The sequence below is a fragment of the Quercus lobata genome, chromosome 11 (assembly GCF_001633185.2).
Source record: "Quercus lobata isolate SW786 chromosome 11, ValleyOak3.0 Primary Assembly, whole genome shotgun sequence".
NCBI classification, from domain to species: Eukaryota; Viridiplantae; Streptophyta; class Magnoliopsida; order Fagales; family Fagaceae; genus Quercus; species Quercus lobata.
In genome coordinates, this window is record NC_044914.1 from 2533051 (window position 1) to 2553410 (window position 20360).

The window sequence follows — 20360 nt, forward strand, 5'->3', positions numbered from 1 at the left end:
AATTCTTGTCTAATGAATGTTAGTGCAAGTGCAACTTACTAATAACATATGTATATACATTGACACACACAAGCACACCCAAACATAAACATAAATATTAACATATGTATATGTACAAATAGCTAAATGAACAAATATTTATGTTATTAGCTTAAATTTAAAAGTTTATTGTAGGGTCCCGATTTATGGCCCAAACCCAAAGTATATGGGATCTCGGCCCAATGAGCCCAATACAATAAATTTGTAGAGAATGTGTCAAAGAATTAGGCCCTAATGAGTTGAACAACGGCTAGTATTGAATTAAATGACAATCAAGCACAAATAATAGGTATTGATATCAATGGACTTCCAGTCCGAGGAGATCACGATTGTATATATTGATCACAATTAGATACAAAGACAATTTAGATTGTTACAGTGTTCTCTCTTCCTTTTTTCAATCCCCTCTTTACGAAGAGTCCTTCACATTATATATCCTCCTCCAGACCATCCTCATCCTACACCTGTTGATCATCCAAGCCTTTGCTTGAATACCTGTCCCATCAGACACACTCTCTGGTTCTCTGTGAGTTGTGGTAGCCAAGGTAGCATTGTTCAGAGGTTTTCTCCACATAAATGCGGTCAGAAAAGTAGTTGCAGTGCATTTAATGCAGTAGTGGCAGCTTTTCCTTAGATATTTTTAGATCTCCTTCCTTCTCATATGTTCATGAGGCACGTCCCTATCATTGGAGTTTCTTTGAAGGTCACTCTAATTGCTAGATTACATACTTTGAACCATATTCATCAAGTCCGAGGAGGAGCTACTCCTCGGACAACCTTTCATTTGCTCCCTATTTATGGGACCTAAACTGGAAATATCTAATAATTATTTGCTTCTCCTCGAATCTATCTATATTCTCGGATAAAGCCCAATGCCCAATATACGATCTTGGGCACTTACCCCTACATTTATATACAAAAATTCACGAAGAACAACAAAGTTAATGAGTTTTAAAAGGAAATTCTAAAGTTAATTTATTTTTTATTTGAGTATTTTCTTTTGGATGGCATATTTATATCCTTGGGTTGTGTATGTAATAACAAATGAATTAATGTTACGAATTTTTACCAATCAAAATTTTATGGAAATTTATTTATTTGATAAATCAATTGATGGTGGGAATTATTGGGTATTTATAGAAAATTATTAGATATTTTCCCGGCTCTTATAAACATTAATATAGATACCCTCTAAAACCATCAATTGTTTTTATTGAATTTTTGTTTCTTTTGAAATTTAAAATCATCAAATTTTAATTATTGATATAAACCTATTAGCTAGCTATACCTATATAGGAACTAAGAAGAAAATTATTTATGCTAAAAAATTACTTGGTATTTTGATTGATTTTATGCTTATCATATACCCAGAAATTCACATAAATTGTCGTAGTGTAGAAATCACAATTGAATATTTGTAACTCGAAAATATTGGTCCTCCCCAAAAAGGGGAAAATTATAACTATACTCGAATTCAACACTAGCCCTACTTAATTTATAAGAATAAACATATGAACAAATTATATTGACAATGCAATGCATATACTTTCCTTGCACCAATATCTCATTATAGCTATGTCTTGTTGTAGTCATTTAAATCAGCAAGGCAACTCCAAATCTTTTCTTCATCTACAACTTCAATTTTTTTTTTTTTTTTTTTTTTTTTTTTGGTTTATAAAGTTTCCCATTAGTTAGAAAAAATGTGTGCCTAAGATGACAACAATGCGCCTAGAATCTAGATTTTGTAATAAAGATGGATTCTTTTCAATTTGTCAGAGTCAAGTATAGTACTTTTTTATAATTCCTATCTAATTAATGTTAGTGCGAGTGCAACTTACCAATAACTTCTTTTTTCTTTTTTAGAGAGAGTTTCAACATATGGTGCCCTCTTCAAATGATAGTTATTTATTATTAAATAAAGACACCAATCAATTTTTGATGTAAGTAAGGATTGAACCCCAGATCTTTTATACAACTATTAGAGACTTTATAAGTTGAGCTAATTGGAACCCACAACTTACCAATAACTTGTATACACACACATAAACACTAACATATGCATATACATAAACTAACACATTAAATTCAAATTTTAATAATTTTATAGAAATATAAAAATATAAAAAAGCTAAATAAATAAATATTTATGTTAGTAAATTAAAATTAAAATTTTATATTAAAAATTTCACGAAGAAGAATAAATTTAAATGTATAACATGTGTAACATTGAAAAACAACTGTAGCATGTTTAACAAGTTGCCAGAAAATTACCTGTTGGGAAGGTTAATTTAGACATAATTTAAGATTGAAAATTCTAAGTGTTGTTATAGGTTGTTGCTGCCTGGTAGTTTGAAGCTGTTGTCTCCCATATTTTAGGATTTTATGGATAACCATAAAATCAGAGAGAAAAATAGCTTGAAACTCTCTGGTAGCAATTGCTCATAACCAAAACTCAGAATTTCACCCATAAGGACATGTCCATGGTGGCTTATGGTCTTCCCTGTGTCAAATTGAGGGGGTTGAGACACCAGATAACCCCTCAAAGCTCATGTAGTTGGCTACATTATTAATTGAACCCAGAATTGCACAATGAAAATGCAAAAACAACTGAAACCTCACCTATAAAAACAAGATTCATATTTGATATTCATTCATTGAATTTGAAACTATCAAAATAGCCTTGATGTTCTTCCAGAGCAGAAATGATGATCACCTTCTCTAGCAATGGAATGAAGGGTCCAAACTTGGCTAATATCTAAAAGTAATTACAAATTAAGGACTTTGAATGGTACAAGAATAAATACTTGTCTAACTCCAAGAGACAGAGGAAGGGTGGAAAAAAAGAATTGAAGAGATAACAATAGGCTCCAGTGGCGACTCTATGAATTTTTCTCAGGGTATTTCTTAAGAATCATAAATTACACAATTTAATAAAAAGAGAAAGTCATATATTGACAACAACAATAACAATAAAAAACACGCAAGTACATAAAATTTACAATTTCCTTTTACAAGTTTCGTATTTTAAAATCGTTGCATGATAGTCTCATTATCAATATTATAAGTTACATCTCTTTCAATGTACACAACCAAACAATCATTCATCCATTGAATGTAGAACAAATTATGGAGCAAAATTTAATTTTATTGGCATAAAAAAAACTGAGGGTGTTCATAAATTTTTTTTTTTTAAGGGTAGACAAATAAATTTTTTTAAATTATTATATATAAAAAAAAAAAAAAAAAAAAATTTCAGGTCAAGGTGGTCCTCGGACCACCCTGGCCTTAAGGTGGTGCTGCCCCTAGGCTGAGCGCAAGTGGCCAATTATTTTTGGCTTTCCCCAGTTGATGCCTTGGTGGGGTTACACGAATGCTTTTCAACCTTAGCAGTAGGAGTGTGCAAAAAACCGAGGAATCGAAAAAACCACGTTGCCAAAATTTTGGTTCAGTTTCGGTGCTGGCCCTAAAACCAATCGAACCTACCGATTTATATATGTATATATTTATATAACTTTAATGCAAAACTGATCAATAGCTTAGTGGTATGCTTCTTGTGGTTTGGCTAGCTTATCTCAGGTTTGAGCTTTCGCGTGGGACGTGTGATTTTTGCTATTTAATTTTTTAAAACCCTAAAGCATGATATAAATACGGAAATACCCCTATTTTATTCTCCCCCCTTGGTTTTTGCTTTATCGTTTGAAAGGGTGTGGTTTTGAAAGTCTCAATAACCCTCTCTTTGGAAAACCGAAAACCGACTGAAACCGACTAAAACTGAAATACACCGAAACCAATTGATTTCCAGCCATTTCGGTAGGTTTCGGCTGAGAATTTCACAAACCGACTGAAACCGAACCGAGAACACCCCTACTTAGTAGCAACTAGCAACAAGAAAGGAATCAAAAACTTTAATAATTTCTTCTTCTTCTTATTTTTTTATTATAAAGAACGATACTTTCACTTTTATATTTCTTTTCTTTTCGAATAGACCATTAACCAAGGCAACCGATCCATACTTTTATAAGCTCTTTTTCAACATGCAAGGAAGTAATTTGTTTTAACCATTTGTTTGTTTTTAATGAATAGTTATTTTACTTTTACCATTTCTTTTGAATAAATCATTGAGCAATGCAAATTATTCATACTTCACCCCTGTCCAAAAAAACTCTTATCCAAGAAAGGTAGGCTTGCACCCAGAAGACTCAGAAGCTGAACGAAGATGGTGCTAACAGGTATGTTTATAATGTAAACAAAAAAATAGATATGATATAAATATAATTATATATAAATAAGCAAAAATGAATGCTGATGATTCAATGGTATTGTCTAGGAGAACCAGTATTCAAATCTTCCCTAACCCCATGGCTTTAGATATTGAATTATGAAAAAAAAAAATGCAAATTATATTTAGACTAAAAAAGATAAGACAATTAGTTCAGCAAGCTCGAACAAATGATCAGAAAATTAGACTGTAAGCACTAACATTTAAAATTACCTAGGTATTAATTACAAATTGATGGAAGAAACTGAATAGATAGAAACAATACAAAGTATATTAGGTGCCTTTTAGGGAGTGATTTGTCTGCCATAATATATTGATTTAAAATTTTAAACCCACGATAATTTAATTATTTAAAGTAGCATATATATATATATATATATATATATATATATATACACACATACTCCCTCGTATTAGAAAAACTTATTCGGTATTTTTTTTTTTTTGGTATCTTTTCCATTTCCATATTTGATAACTTTGGTGAAGAGTCATATGCTAACTAAATTCTAGTTAATGAATTGTTCTTGCCAACGTATAATTATTTATTTTTGTTTAAATTTTGGTTTAAGTTTTTAGCAGTTTGGTTTTCTTGGAGATGCGAGGGCTTATTCAAGTGTTTCCAGACCTTGTGCAGAAATTATGGAATTATTGGGAGCTACGAGTGTTGGTTCTTGTGAGTCTCACCTTGCAACTGTCTCTTCTTCTCTTGGGCAGTTGGAGAAGATATAGTGTTAAAACTTGGATAAGGATCATTATCTGGTTTTCATATCTAGCTGCCGATTCAGTGGCAACTATTGCGCTAGGTGTCATTTCCAATAATCAAGGAAATTCTTGCGATGGCAATGATTGCCAATTACAAAATGAGCTCAAAACATTCTGGGCACCATTTCTATTGTTGCATCTTGGCGGACAAGACACAGTTACAGCTTATGCAGTACAAGACAATGAATTATGGTTAAGGCACTTGCTTGGACTAATTGTTCAATTAGGAGTGGCACTCTACGCCTTTTACTTCTCTTGGAAGGGGAATTGGTTGTCATTTCTTACTATTCCAATGCTTCTTGCTGGGTTTATTAAGTATGCCGAAAGGATATGGGTGATGCAATCAGCAAATAACGCTCCATTGCCTGAACGTAAGCTCTATGATCCAAGCCCAGAGCAACGTAGATTACTTGCGGAATTAGCAGACGTATACCTCTCAAATCGTGAGAATTATCTAAAACGTTATGGAGAGAATATAGTTTGTCTTGATGTGGACGATATTAGACCCATACGAGCAGAAGCAGTTCGGCTGTTTGAAGTTTTTAGACGTCTTTTTCTAAATCAGAGGGTCCCCTTTCTTCATCGGTTTTTGGTTGATGCTGTCTTAGCTTCTCTTGATTCTCAAAACACTTGGAAGGTGATTGAGGTTGAACTCGGATATGCCTATGATGTTTTCTACACCAAGGCTCCTTTGTTTTTTACAGCTTGGGGTTTCATCTTCCGTTTCTTCTCTTTTACTTCCATCCTTTTTGTGTCTCTGCGTTTCCTTTTAAAAGAAAGGTACAAGCACTTGTCACAGACAGATTTGATTATTACTTACGTATTGATGGTTGGAGCTATTCTTATAGAGCTATATGCTGTCATTTTACTGAGTGCCTCTGATTGGCCTTGGCCACATTTTAAAGGGTTAAGGAAGCTTCTTGAGAAACTCTTTGCTCCGATAATAAACCGTTATGATAAACTGATGACTAACAAACAAAGGTGGTCTAATTCAATGGCTCAACTAAATCTACTTAGCTTTTGCCTCAAAGATTATAAGCCTGAGGTTGACGATGGAACCCCAAAACATTTTGCTAGGTTGAGAGAGTGGGTCTTCAATCACATTCTGCCAAAACTAAATAGAGAACTACAGATGCTCTTTTATAGGACCCATAAGCAAATCTCTGTAGACTTGAAAGATTTGGTGTACAACACTTTCAGGGAAAAATTAAGTTCCAATAGAGAAGGGTTTTCCGAAGATTATGACCAATGCATAACATATAATGGATCTATAAATGTGGAAATTTACCAAAGAATTATCATCTGGCACATTGCCACAGATCTTTGCTTTTACACACACACTAGTGCAAACAAATCTATAAATAATTTTTGTCGAGAAGTGAGCAAGGATATATCAGATTATATGATGTATATTCTTGTGATGTGCCCTTTCGTTTTATCAACAGGAAATGCGATACTTAGTTTTGAAAACACTTGTGAATGGGTTAAGAAATTTTTTCAAGAGAAAAAGCTCACCAAACTGCCTAACTCGACGCTTGTGCAATGTTGATCTCAGAATATGAACCTTCAAGCGATAAGGTAGACATTATTTGTTGACAGAAGATCTATTATCTTTAGCAGTTTTACTTGCAAACAAGCTAAATCCAATGGATGGAAAGTGGGAGATCTTGAGTAAGTTTTGGGTCGAGAACCTGGCTTATGTTGCAACCCTTTGTCAAGGAAATAATCATGCTCAGCAACTGAGAAAGGGTGGGGAGTTTTTTACCCACGTCTGGCTTTTGATAGAGCAATTGAACCTCACAGAAAGTTTTCAAAAGTCACGAACAAGACCATAAGAGGAACAACACATGGATAGGGATAGGGGACTCGAGATTTATGTTTTGTGGAGATTATGTTTTGTGGAGTGAAGGTTTTTTTTATATTTGGGATCCAATGGGTGATGTCGAAGGCAATAGCCTCCCTGCTTTTTGGTTGGTGGAACTGGCTGAGGAAGCATTCCTCTGATATTTGGAATATGGTTCCAACTTGTCTTATGTGGCTAATTTGACGAGAACGTAATAATCGTACTTTTGAAGATATTGTGAGATTTGTAAATCTTTTGAAGCCTATACTAGTTGGGACTTTATTTATTTTTATTTTTTAAAGAAAGAGTTGGGACTTTATTTTAGTGGGTTAGAATTTGGGGTTTTACACGATGTATTTCTATTTCTGATTTTCTCCTTTCTGTTTGTATCTCTTCTTGAGTTACTTGTATCTGTTTTAAGTTCAGAGTGTTCACGTTCTTTTTATGCAATAAATCTTTAATTACTTATAAAAATAAAAATAAAGGCTGGGGAGATGGTTGATCATCTATTGCTATATTGTGAGTGCGCTAGTGAGATCTGGTCCCTCCTGTTTTGTTTATTCGGGGTGCAGTGGGTTATGCTGCACAGAGTCCTTTGGTGTTTGGCGACGTGCTGGAAGGGGAGATATGCTAGACAGTGCTGTCTGGATTGCAGCACCTTTGTTCCCTATTTGGATTCTCTGGAGGGAGTGTAATCCTACAGCATTTGAAGGCTTCGAGAGGACTGCAACGAAGTTGAGTATGATTCTTTACGTGTTTTGTTTGATTGGACGGTTGCTTTACCCAGCCATTCTTATTCTACTTTGTTAGATTCGATTGATAGTTGTACCTTTTCTTGATGCCGTTGCTCTCTAAGCACACTTTTGGTGTACTGGAAATTGTTTTTTTCTTCTAATAAAATTTTGTCACTTAAAAAAAATGATTCTTCCATTGTCAAACAGCAAAAAAGCACAAATTACATCCAAAGAATTAACAGAAATCCTATAGAATTAAAGACTCTCTATAGCTCAGGGATCTACTCCCTGTTGTCTGAATATTGAAGTCTAGAAAGGCTAGAAATCATTTCCAGCCAAATATGAAAACCATGAGATCATTGAGGACCCAACCTTAAGCATCTTACCTTAATGGAGAAGCCTCATTCAGTTTTATATTATGCATTGACATCTGGTTGTTCAACTTGTTAGTAGACGTGTCTAATTTTCAATCCTTGTTTGCATATTGCTTCAAAGTATAATCACAAACCTAGCTCTCCTTTCTTCTGTTCAGATTGAGCTGAGATTGTAGCCCTCTTGGTTGGCCTTAGAGAGAGTAAGTGGATGGAGATGACATGCATTGTATTGAGCGTTATAAGGTAGTCATCTCGTGGAGGAGTATTGAGTAAGGATTTGCAGTATTACACCTTGTGCATGATGTTTTGACATTTTTGGTGGAGTTCCGAAGGAGATTTCTCAGGGTTTTTTTCTTTTCCTTTTTCCTAAAAGGAGAATCATTTCTGACTTTTCTGAATTCTTAGTGCTGACTGTTACAAGTGATCTGTATAATTTTCTACTACGAAGTAATGAAAACCCGTGCCTTCTGTTAATAAAATCATCATGGTACTTCCTATGATGTCTTGAATGCATTTCTTACTAGCATGTTACTTGTTTATTGTCTCAGAGTTCCTTACCTCATGAAGACACTATAATTTTTGTTGTTTCTACCACAGGCCAGGGAGATACACCAGATTCCATGAAGGTTGGTATGGAGTTACTATGAATATTATTGTTTCTGTTTTGGGAGAGGCCAAAACCTCTATATTTGGGCCAACCCCTCTCCTTTTCCTTTTCTTCTGATCTCCCTTCATTTTTATGTAGGTCTTTTGGAAGTTTCTTCTGCAAAGAAATTTAAGTAAGCATTGGCTGGAAGGTGTTCGCTATGCTGCGTTTGGTTTGGGTGATTCTGGTTGTCAGAAATATAATGTAATAATTTCTAGAGTTTTATTTATTATTTAGAAAATAGATAAAGGTTGACATCTGTGGGTTTGTTATGCAATTTATGTTATCAATCACCATGCTATAAAAATTGTGAAGTTTTTTTAATCTCCCCTCTTCTGCAGTGTATTAATAGACCTATATATGTGTATTTACTTTATATCCTCTTTCTCTTCGTTTTTGCTTTTTCCCATTTCCTTCACTCCAATTGAGAGCTCATATATTGATGTTGAGAGCCAACTACTAAATGGAAGGTTTTGATTTTTCCATCTGAAATCTATGAGCATCAAAAAGTAGAAATTTCATATCCAAGCATGCCACATGAAGTGCTTACTATTTGAGCCTTTATCTTTTTTTACCATCTTGATAGAAAGATTTATTTATATTTATCCATGGTTTGCAAGCTTAATGGTTTGTTCATATAACAGTAATATATATTTTACTATTCATATAAAAAATGTCTTTTATTATCTTCGTTAGATCATTATAATTAAACTTATTTATCTGTTTGATTTTACGTCTAGTGCTAAAATTTCCTTAATTTTGTTCTGCAAATTATGTCTCTGTTGTGTGGTTATAAATGTTATTTAAATAATAATTTAGTAGAGGAATTTATCTTGTATCTTAATTGCTGCAGTTTGTTTCTAAGAAGCTTGACAAAAGACTTTCAGACCTTAGGGCAATGGCTATTGTTGAAAAAGGTTTGGGAGATGACCAGCATCCCTCAGGGTATGTTTATGCTGGAATATCCTAATGAACATAATTTTGCTTGAACTTACAGAATGATAATAACCCTCACTGAATTCTTACTGGATGATAGTCGGCAACCAACCCGTATCATGGAATTCTTCTTTCTTTCTTTTTTTGGTTTAGATGTAGCAGAATTAATTGAGCAGATAAAGGTTGCTTATGTGGTATAACCAATATATGATGTGATCATTGGACATGTCCACTCCTGTGGACAACACATCTTGTATTGATCAATTTAACTGAAACATCTACATTCTCTCAAGTAATGGTTGAACCACCCCATTCTTGTTAAGAACATATGTCTGTCTTTCGGGCAGTGTTCCAAATAGATCTGATGGCACTCTCTAATATTTCCTCACCTTGTTCCCCTCATCACTTAGCAAAATGTAAGGAAGCCCATATTTCTTTGCAAAAGCATACAAACATTAATTTAAACCTTCATTGTCAACTTCAGTCATGATTAGCTACGATTACAAGATTATAAATATCACAATAACTCAATGGTAGGATGAACTATATTTTCAAAAAGCTTAATTAGTCTTGAAATTGCATAAGCTTACTTAGACTAATTTATAAGGATCTGTGATAAAAAATATTACATCCATTGAAAAAAGAACCAAGCTTCAATTTGATTACCCAATTATATGTTGAAAAAAAGAGTTGATAATTTGTACAATATCACAACATAACTAGAGGTAGTGAGGTCCCATTCCGCCACTTAGAGCATCCGCAGTGGGCTTTTCATATGGCAAATGTAAGATATATTTGGCATACAAGCCCAAGAAATGCTCAGCAACTGAGAGGCCATATGCGAAAAGCCTTTTTTTTTTTTTTGAGATTTAGCTACAGTACCATCTCAAATGTAAGATGGTACTGTAGCTGAATGGTATAAAAAAAATAATTTTTTAATGCTCTTTTTACCCGGCAATTCCTCTCTCCCCTCTCATTTTTTCTCTTTCTTTTCTCTCTCTTCATTTTCTCTGTTTCTCATCCCCTCTCTCGAAGCTCACGCCGAATCACCAAGCCAGATCGGGGCTCACGCCGAATCGGTTTCTAGATCGGCGTGGTGGCAAGGCTGGTGGTGCGGCTGCCCTGGTGGCTGGAGGTCAGCGCGGTGGAGATCGGCGTGGAGACCGATGTGGAGATCGGCATAGAGACCGGCGTTTGGTGGGTTTGGTGGTGTTGACATGGCGGCCGATTTTTGGGTTGGTGGCCGGCATTTGGTTGGTTGAGTTGTTATAGGTTTGCTGGGTTTGTAGTGGGTACTTGGTGAGTTTTGTTTTGTTTTTTTTTTATTTTGGGTTTTTGGTTCCGGTTTCCGGCGTTTGGATCGGATTTGGGTGGCGTTTGGGTGGTGTTTGGGTTGGCGTTGGGTGGTTGGATTTAGGTCCGGTGGTTGTGATTTTATCCGATGGGTTTGATGGTGGGTTTCGGTGTTTGTTGGGTTTGTTTGGGCAGAGCTTAGTGGTGGCGTGGTGGTGATTGTTTGTTTAGTTGTGGCCGGTGCTAGAGGTTGAGATTGTTTAGTTCAAGTGCTTGTTTGATTTTGGTGAATTTTTGTTGTGATTTGCTTCTTGTGATTTTGCTGGGTATGGGTTTGCTAGAGGTTGAGGCCAGTGCTAGAGGTTGAGGGTGAAAGAGAGGAAAAGGAGGAGAAAAAGAGAAATAATAAAAAAAAGATTAAAAAATAATATTTTAATAAAATGGTAAAATAATAGAGTTTTGGAATGCTGGGTATATTGTAAATAGTATGGTATAATTGATAAAGTTACTTTTTGAGATGGTAAAATAGGATGAGATATAAAAACCGGCTGCGGATGCTCTTAATCTGAACAAGTCAGAAGTTGTATGCTAGATGGGCCAGGCCGATTAGAGAGCCAACTTAAGAGAAGAGAGCGTGCCATGAAGTAAAGATTCAGCCCAGAGAAGTAGAATATCTAGCCTTTCTTTTCACTGAGTGGCCCGATTATCTCTTCTCTTTGTGCTTTGGTGGAGTAAGAAAGCCCAACATCAAATATGCAATTATGACCACAAGCCCACCTGTACATCTGTTGTCCACGAAAGCTCTCCTATTCTATTATTTTTTATTCCTTTTTCTTTTGCTTTCTACCCTTCACGCCTGGATCTCTTCTTCCTTCTTTTATTTTTTTTTTAATTATTTTCATTTTACTTCATGCTTTCCAGGTTTCTTCAAGTAAGCTTAGCAATTGACATTAGCCCCACTTTGCATGTAAAGCTTTTATTACCTACGACACAAAGATAATATATAATTAGTAACAAAATATCAAAAAAGTAAGGCTAAATATGTAAATGTGAAGGTACTTTATTGTATATATTTTATTCACATCAAATAATCACTAAAAAAAGAAGAAGGAAATATTTATATTGCAAACCACCCCTAACATCGCCTTATATGGGCTTGCTTCATACATTGATATTGCCAAATATGCCTCTCTTGCCAAGATAAATATGCTATAGAAAAAGAGAAATGATATGTCCATAAAAGTTTCACAACATTTTTACAACAAATTCTAAGTGGCAAGTTATTACAAGTTGTTATTGTTTGTGTAAAAAAACTAATATTAGTATTAGGTTCAAATTTGAACCAATAACAATAACTACCTATGATTTGTTGTAAAAAGATTATGGATGCAGCACCTCTCATAGAAAAATGTCCAAAAACTGGTCATCAAATGTGAGGAGCTTCAAAAGCTTATATTCAAGAGAATAAAATAACCTGCACATATATTTAACAAAATATTGATAGCACATTCTCTGTTAAAAAGAACATATGCAAGCTCCATCAATTGATTAATCCTCAAATCTCAAAAACCCATTTATCTCACTTTTCTAACTTCAAAAATCAAATGAGACCTATGGTGGCAAGACACAGGAGGCATAATCACTTTTTTCCTATTCTAAGCCAAGTTCAAGATTCGTTCAATGAAGATCAAACAAAAAACACACAGAATATGAGATTTAAAATTTGATGGAAAATGAGAATGGCTGAATGGGATAAATTGTCTATATAGGACAATAAGGGTTTTTATTTTTTTGATAATTCGATAATAAAAGGTAAAATGAGTTAGATCATAAGAGCATTCACATCAAATGTGTATAATCGAAATTACAAAGCTTGAGTACTGTAAATTTTTATTCATAATCGAGTATGCAAAGCTCAAGTTGTGTATAACATGATCTCTCAATAGTAATCTCATACCTTTTGTAAGAGCATCCACATTAGTTGGTGGATACTCTTCTATAATACAAAAACTTCCTCATTTTACACATTTTGGCCAAAAAAACCTCCCCTATCAGCTCATGTAAACCTGTGTAAAATCATCTAAAAATTTCCATGAGCTACAGTAACCGTGCATATATACACGGTTACTGTAGCTCGTCTATACATTATTATAATAATTTCTAATTTCACTCATTTTTTTCTCTCTCTTCTCCATCTGCACAACCAACACCCTCATCATCATCAACTGCTTCTTCCTCTTATACACACACTCCCACAGTCAAAATCAAAAATCAACCACAAAATCAACAACAAAATCACCCAGAAACACCACAAAACCAAACACACCCACACATGGACTCACCAACAGAGACAGAGAGAGTGGATCGAAACTTGTGGCAGATCGGCATGCTTGGATCGGAGTGCTTGGATCGGCGTTCTTCTCGCCGTGCTTGGATCAGAGACAGAGAGAGTGGATCGGCGCTTGTGGCTGATCGGCGTGCTTGGATCGGCGTTCTTCTTGCCATGCTTGGATCGGAGTTCTTCTCGCCGTGCTTGGATCGGAGATAGAGAGAGTGGATCGGCGCTTGTGGCTGATCGGCATGCTTGGATCGGCGTTCTTCTCGCCGTGCTTGGATCGAAGACAGAGAGAGTGGATCGAAAGTTCTTCTCGGCGCCATGCTCCCTGCTCGGATCGGAGACAGAGAGAGTGGATCAGAGTTCTTCTCGGCGCCGTGCTCCCTGCTTGGATCGAAAGTTCAAAATTTTTGGAATAGAGAGGAGTGAAAATCTTGGAATAGAGAGGAGTTTCAAAGAAACTCTAGAACAGAGTCTCGTGAGTGGAGAGAGAGGGAGAGGCTCGTGAGTGGAGAGTGGAGAGACCGGGTATGGAGAGATAGAAGAGAGAGAGAAAGAAATCAGAAAATATGATACGGGGAGAGGGAAAGCGCGTATAAAAACGGGTAATGGGTTAGGTGGGAAATAATAAAATAATTAAGAAAATTGATTATTTAAATAAGAGAGGTGATAGAATAGATGAACTGATGTGGGTGTTTTGTAAAAATGATGGTGTAAAATAGAAAAAGTAGGTTTTTGGTGTAAAATAGACGGAATCTTTTAGACGAGCTGATGTGAATGCTCTAAGTCTGCAATTATAGACAACAATTGGTGAGGTTGGTGAATACTTTCCGTATGAGAATGAGTTTGTTCTGACAACTTTTTGTCCTCTCAAATTGGTTGATTGAAGTATCAAATACAAATTTCGAGGTGGCAGATTGAAGCATCAAATATAAATTTCACTATAGCTACGAGTTATTAATAAATGGTTTAAGATGCTTTTGAAGCTTCTTGAGGATGCCTCTTATCTTGGGATGGGACTTCAAATGTGCTGAGGTTCAATTGAAACATATCTTCAAGCAAATATACTGTGTATAATGTGTGTGACATTTTATAATTTGTTTACAAGGAACTTGAGTTTATAAAACTTGGATTCTATGTAACTTTTTTTAAATAAAAAAATCCACTTTAGTTAATGCTTCAGTGGCTATTTTTATGAAACTCGAGTTACTGAAATTCGAGTTTCAAAGCAATTTCAAAGCAAACTCAAGTTTCACAAACTCAAAATTTTAAAAATTGTAAAAAAATGATAGATTGCTAATTATTTCATAATCAGTGGTAAGTTACTAAATTTTTTGACCAAGGGTGATATTTGGCCATTTTTACCCCTGATTAGTTGTAAAATACTTTTACATAGCTCTATCACTCGTATTATTTTTATTATGTACTGATCATAACTTATTGGTTGCATGTAAAATTGACTGTATTTTTAATTTTTTTAAGACTTATTGAAGATCAAAACAAAGCAATCTTATCTTTAGAGAGTGTTAAACACTCAGAATAGCATCCTAGTCACTACCATTTGGCTTCAAACGGCCAAATTTGCCATTGTTCATGGACCTAAAGTTTTTAGAATGATGGTTCTTCAATTTTTTATTTTTTATTTTTTGCACCTTGATTGGAGTCATTGAACAATGTTCATAATTAACATTGACAAGCTGCCCATCATAAGTTCAAAAGTTTTACCCTTCTAGACGAAAAAAAAATTTACATATATATATATATAGATATAGTTATCATAAGTTCAAAAGTTTTACCCTTCTAGACGAAAAAAAAATTTACATATATATATATATAGATATAGTTATAAGTGATAAAGAGGTGTTTATCAACATTTTACTACTCACAATCACGTAAGCGAATTGTAATATAAACTATGCCACCTTATGTGGCAACATCATAAATCTATATATAGATCCAAAATTTCTAAAATCCAATCATGCATTCACACTCCATCCCGGCCAAACCTAATAATTAAAATGGCAATTTAGTAATTTCTTCCCAACTTTAAGACCATAGTCACAAGTTTCTAGTTCCCTACTAAATGCACAATTACAAAACCCCTATTAAACCAACACAACAAAGTGTCACTCTCACACACACTCAGCGGTGTTTAAGGAGCAAAGGTGCTGTGGATTTGGGGTGGTCATTAGGAATGACAGAGGACAGATGATGGGGGCGTTATGCAAGAAGGTGGCTGCACCTTGGGGAGCCTTAGAGGCCGAAGCAAAGGCTGCTGAAGCAGGAATTTTGTTTGCTTGGGACCTGGGATTGAAGGACATTATGGTGGAAGGGGATTCTCAGCTGGTAATGTTGGCGCTAAATGGCTCTGGTCTCCCTGCTTCGGTCATCCAAAAAGTGGTTGAAGGCTCACAGAGGTGCCTTAGCCACTTCAAGTCATGGAGGGCTGATCACATCAACAGGAATAATAATAGGGCTGCCCACTTACTTGCTAGGAATGCTTTAAATGTTGCTGATTGTGTTATATGGGTGGAGGACACTCCCTCTGTTATTGAGCTCCAAATTCAAAATGATGTACTTCTGATGGACCTTGGTCCGTATCAATGAACTTTGTTATATGTTTGGCAATCAAAAAAAAAAAAAAGATCTTGAAAGTTGAAACCACTGAAAAACTCAAAGTGAGTCTCTGTCTCAGTCTCACAAATCACAATGGCTCACCACCCATTCTGTCTTCTAATAACACTAACACTAGCATTCCAACTCACTGTTTTCTTCTCCCACTTCGCATCTGCACGAACACCCACCAATGCTGCACCCCAAACCCAAGATCTGGTCCGTTCATCTTGTGAACACGCTAGCTACCCCAACATCTGTATCCGTACCCTCTCATCCTACACTGGACCAGCCAAGACTCCCAAAGACTTAGCCCAAGCTGCGGTGAAAGTGAGCCTGTCACGAGCCAAGCGAGTCTCCAACTACTTGGCCCAAGTGAGTGAAGCCAAAGACTTGAAAATCAGCAAGAGACAGCGAGGTGCGCTGAGTGACTGTGTGGAGCAGATATCGGAGTCGGTGGAGGAGCTGAGGTAGACGCTGAGCGAGCTGAAGCACCTGCGTGTTGAGACTTTCAGGTGGCAGATGAGCAATGTTGAGACTTGGGCGAGTGCGGCTTTGACGTATGAGGACACGTGTCTTGATGGGTTTCAAGGGGTTGATGGGAAGAAGCTCAAGTCTGATGTGAAGAGGAAGATTAGGAATGTGGGTAAGGTTACTAGTAACGCTCTCTACATGATCAATCACCTTGATGAGAGTCGTGGTAAAGCCTAGCCTAGATTATTGAGAGAATTTTTTTTTTTTTTTTTTTTTTTATCTTGGTAAAAATGATGATGATGGACGGTCCTGATCACTCTGTGTAACTGTGTAGTGTGTATCATATGATATATTTATATATTATGCAACTTTTGAATATCAATATCTTTATATTTATAAATATAAATATAAATATATATATGTATCAGGCTTCGTTCTCCTAAGGTTAAAGCTGTATGTATGTGTATTGCTATGATTTTACTACCTCTCAATTGCAATGCTGTAGGCCCGTTTGGTACATACGTTTAAAAACTAAAAATTGTTGTTTGAAAACATTTGTGGAAATACGTGTGAGTGAAAAAATATGTGAAAATACGTGTAATATTGTTTAAAAACTAAAAATTGTTGTTTGAAAACACAAACCAAACACTCCCATAGTATTTCACAATTTTTCTTTCACAATATGAGAGATTAATTACCTTTGTTTTACTAAACAAAAGAGCTTTTTTTTTTTTTTTTTTTTGAAGTGAAACAGAAGAGCTTAAAAAGCAGTGAAAGAAAATGTGTATAATTTAGAAAATAAATTATGGGTTTACAAGTGATATACAACTACTCATATGTTAACTACGTATAAATTGTGACAAAACTGTAGCAAAAAAGTTTGTTACCGTGGAACAATTCACTACCTCAACGAAATGTCTAAAGAGTTGAATGGTAGGTGGTGTAAATTGTAATGCAAATTGTTGTTGCCCTTTTTTAACTTCTTTAATGGGTAAGTTAATATAGGCCAATGGTCGGTCCATGACAACCTGTGCTTCAGTCTGGGAAGGTCCATTTTTGCTGGACCGTAGAAAAGGATATATGTTAAATGCGTATCCTACTCTAGAGTCCACAGTTTGGTTGTTATCACCAAAGTAACGTCAAAGAGCATCTCCAAGAGAGTCACCGGATTGTTTAGCTGAAATTTTCACACTGTGAGGGTCTTTGTTTTTCAACATTGGTCTGGACTTTTGTAAAGAGGTAAAGCAAAATCGGACCTGGCACTCCCAAAGAATGGGCCTTGAGGTCCTATACCAGTCTGAACACAACGCTAAAGCCCAAAATTAAAAAAAAGCAAAGAAATTTAGTAATGAGCATGTAAGATATTAGATATATAATAATGACCACCACCCAAACAAGACATGGGATTGGGAAGTCCTTTCATTTTCATCCTTTTGAGTGCATAGGATATGTCATATGACTCTTTCTACTAGGAGATTCCCAAGATCAATCCTTGGTCCGACTTGATGCATGAAGCCTAAACCTCAATGGCACCTTCATGATTTTCCTGAGCATATGTAATATTCGACAATCCCCACATTTCAAAAACCTGGAAAATTTTATTATTTTGGTCACAAGCCATTGGATTTTCTATGAATAGAGTGTGAATTAGATTATCGGACATTTCATATGCTTATTCATTTAAAAGATAGTTAAATTACTGCCTAGCTTAAATAAAAAGAGAACCTGCTGTATGTTAAACAACACTTGGCACGGTCAATTTTATTAGGGATGAGTTGCCATTATCTGGATTTTTTTGCAAAACAACATCATTTTGCTAACAAGTTTGTTAGTTAGCAACGTTTCCAAATTATTTAGGAAACTAGCATCTCAAGTCTCTTAGACTCGAGTTCCTGTAGCAAATCAAGTGTAAGAGACTCGATTTTTATGTGCTAGAAAAGCTGAGGTGGATTAAAAATCCATGTGGAAATCGACTCTTTAAGACTCAATTTTCGTCATCTCTTCCTTAGAAGGAACTCGAGTCTCCAAGACTCGAGTTCCACGTAGATTTTTTTAATCCACCTCAGCTACACACTTCATGGAAATCAAGTCTTTGAGGCTCAATTTGCTACAGTAAAATCGAGTCTCCGAGACTCAAGATGTCAATTTCCTAAATAGTTTGGAAACGGTGCTAACTAACAAAATTATTTGAAAATGGGTATTATTTTTTTTTAAAAAAAATCCCCATTATCTACACCTTCACCCCAGCCCACCCCAATCAATTTTTTTTAAAAGATATTTTTAAATGAAATAGAGAAAGGATAGAGACTACATTTCAAAAAGTGGTGACTTAAAATAGAAAAAATGGTTTTAGCTTAAGGTGAAAATTTAAATAAGCAAAAATCTTAAAGATAATGAAAATCACTATTGAAAGGGGTCTAGGCTCAGAGCTTAATCCTCATTTTTGTGAGGAGATAATGAGGTTCCCAAGGACCTCTCAAACTTGTCAAATTGCATTTGACTAGGATGCTTCCATTTTTACTCTCTCTCTTAATTGTCCAAAAACAGTAGTTTTAAGGGGAATGCCTATTGTTCTTTGCATCTTTCATTTGAAACTTTAATGGATTCAAGATTAGAAATACCTGTTTGTAAGTGAAATCTCTCTCTCTCTCTCTCTCTCTCTCTCTCTCTCCCCTTGTATTTTCTTTTGAAAAAAAATGCATTTAGTATGTATGCATGAAAAATGCATAAACATGTGACATGCAATAGTAAAAACATCATGGTCTCAGCCCAATTCAATCCTACCAACACATATGAATTCAACATATATAGCACACATCTTTAATGCATGAAAATATAGTTAAAATGCAAATGTGATGCAATGCATGATCATTTAAAATCATTTAAACAAAAACCCATCCCAAAAATTGTGCAAAAACCTCTTTAAATTTGAAAAACCCCAAATTTTTCAACAAACCCCAAAAGTTAGGTCACAAAAGATGAAATGCATGATAAATGAATGAATAAGAGACATACCAAAGGAGGAAAATGCTCTTGAGACCGAAGAACACTTGGGGAAGAGGTTTGGAGTGATTGAGAAATGTTTGGGAAGGTAAGGAGTCAGAAAGGATCAAGAGAGATCGAGAAAAATGAAGTAGAGATCGCGCTGACCCTATATATAGAAATCTTATTTTCTCGATGGATCGAGAGGCGTCGAGAGCTATTGAGAATTAAAATAGCAAGAAATAGCTATCGAGGAGCTAACAAGAGGTGTCCATAGCAAAAGGGGCTCGATGGATCGAGAAGCTATCAAGCATGTATCGAGCATATAGAAACTTCCTCGATGGATTGAGAAGCTGTCAAGTAGCTATCGAGATTGAATCTTAAGAATCTTGATGGATCGAGATTGCGATAACAACTATCAAGAAAAGAAGCTGAAGAGGCTCGATAGATAGCCTAACTATCGAGAGGTATCAAGAAGCTGCCAAGATTACTTAAAAATTGTTTTTCAAGAAGAGAAAAACACAGATGTGAATGCAATTAAACATACTACTCAACCAAATATCCAAAACAACATTTTAAGCTCCCAACAACATCTCTGATCTCTCATCAAGAAAAATGTCAACCATTTAGATCCAAAACACACACTAAACAAGTCTAACCAATTTTATATTTAAAAAATAAGTCAAGACAGTTTAGTGAGCATATATTAACACATGTATCTCTTGTGATGACCAAATCACATTGTACCTGCACATGTATCAAAGAGTAGCAAAGAATATTGTGTGTTGTGTGTGAAAACATCACAAGATTGCATAAATGCCTACATGTTATGACGATTTGAGATATAAGAAAATCATTTTAACTGACACACAATCATAATTGCTTGATGGGGAATATCACCTTCGAGGTACATCCTATAACTCCCACATCTTCTAGAATACATGCTTGTAATCATATATAAAGTATTTTGATTATTTTTGCTTTTATTTTATTTGCATATTTTCTTTTAACAAATCATGCATGGGCATATAAAAGAGAGAAAAGAAATAC

The 20360-nt window shown here is 35.3% G+C and overlaps 1 long non-coding RNA gene and 1 pseudogene across 1 annotated transcript; both read left to right on the forward strand.

Annotated features, from left to right (window-relative positions):
- The first annotated feature begins 7946 nt into the window (after positions 1-7946).
- On the forward strand, positions 7947-8999 carry LOC115967709. The gene is made up of 3 exons (XR_004086520.1): positions 7947-8518; positions 8629-8657; positions 8777-8999. It is a non-coding gene; the product is annotated as an uncharacterized LOC115967709 (long non-coding RNA).
- Positions 9000-15855: 6856 nt separating this feature from the next.
- LOC115967708 lies at positions 15856-16573 on the forward strand (annotated as a pseudogene).
- The last annotated feature ends 3787 nt before the right edge of the window (positions 16574-20360 follow it).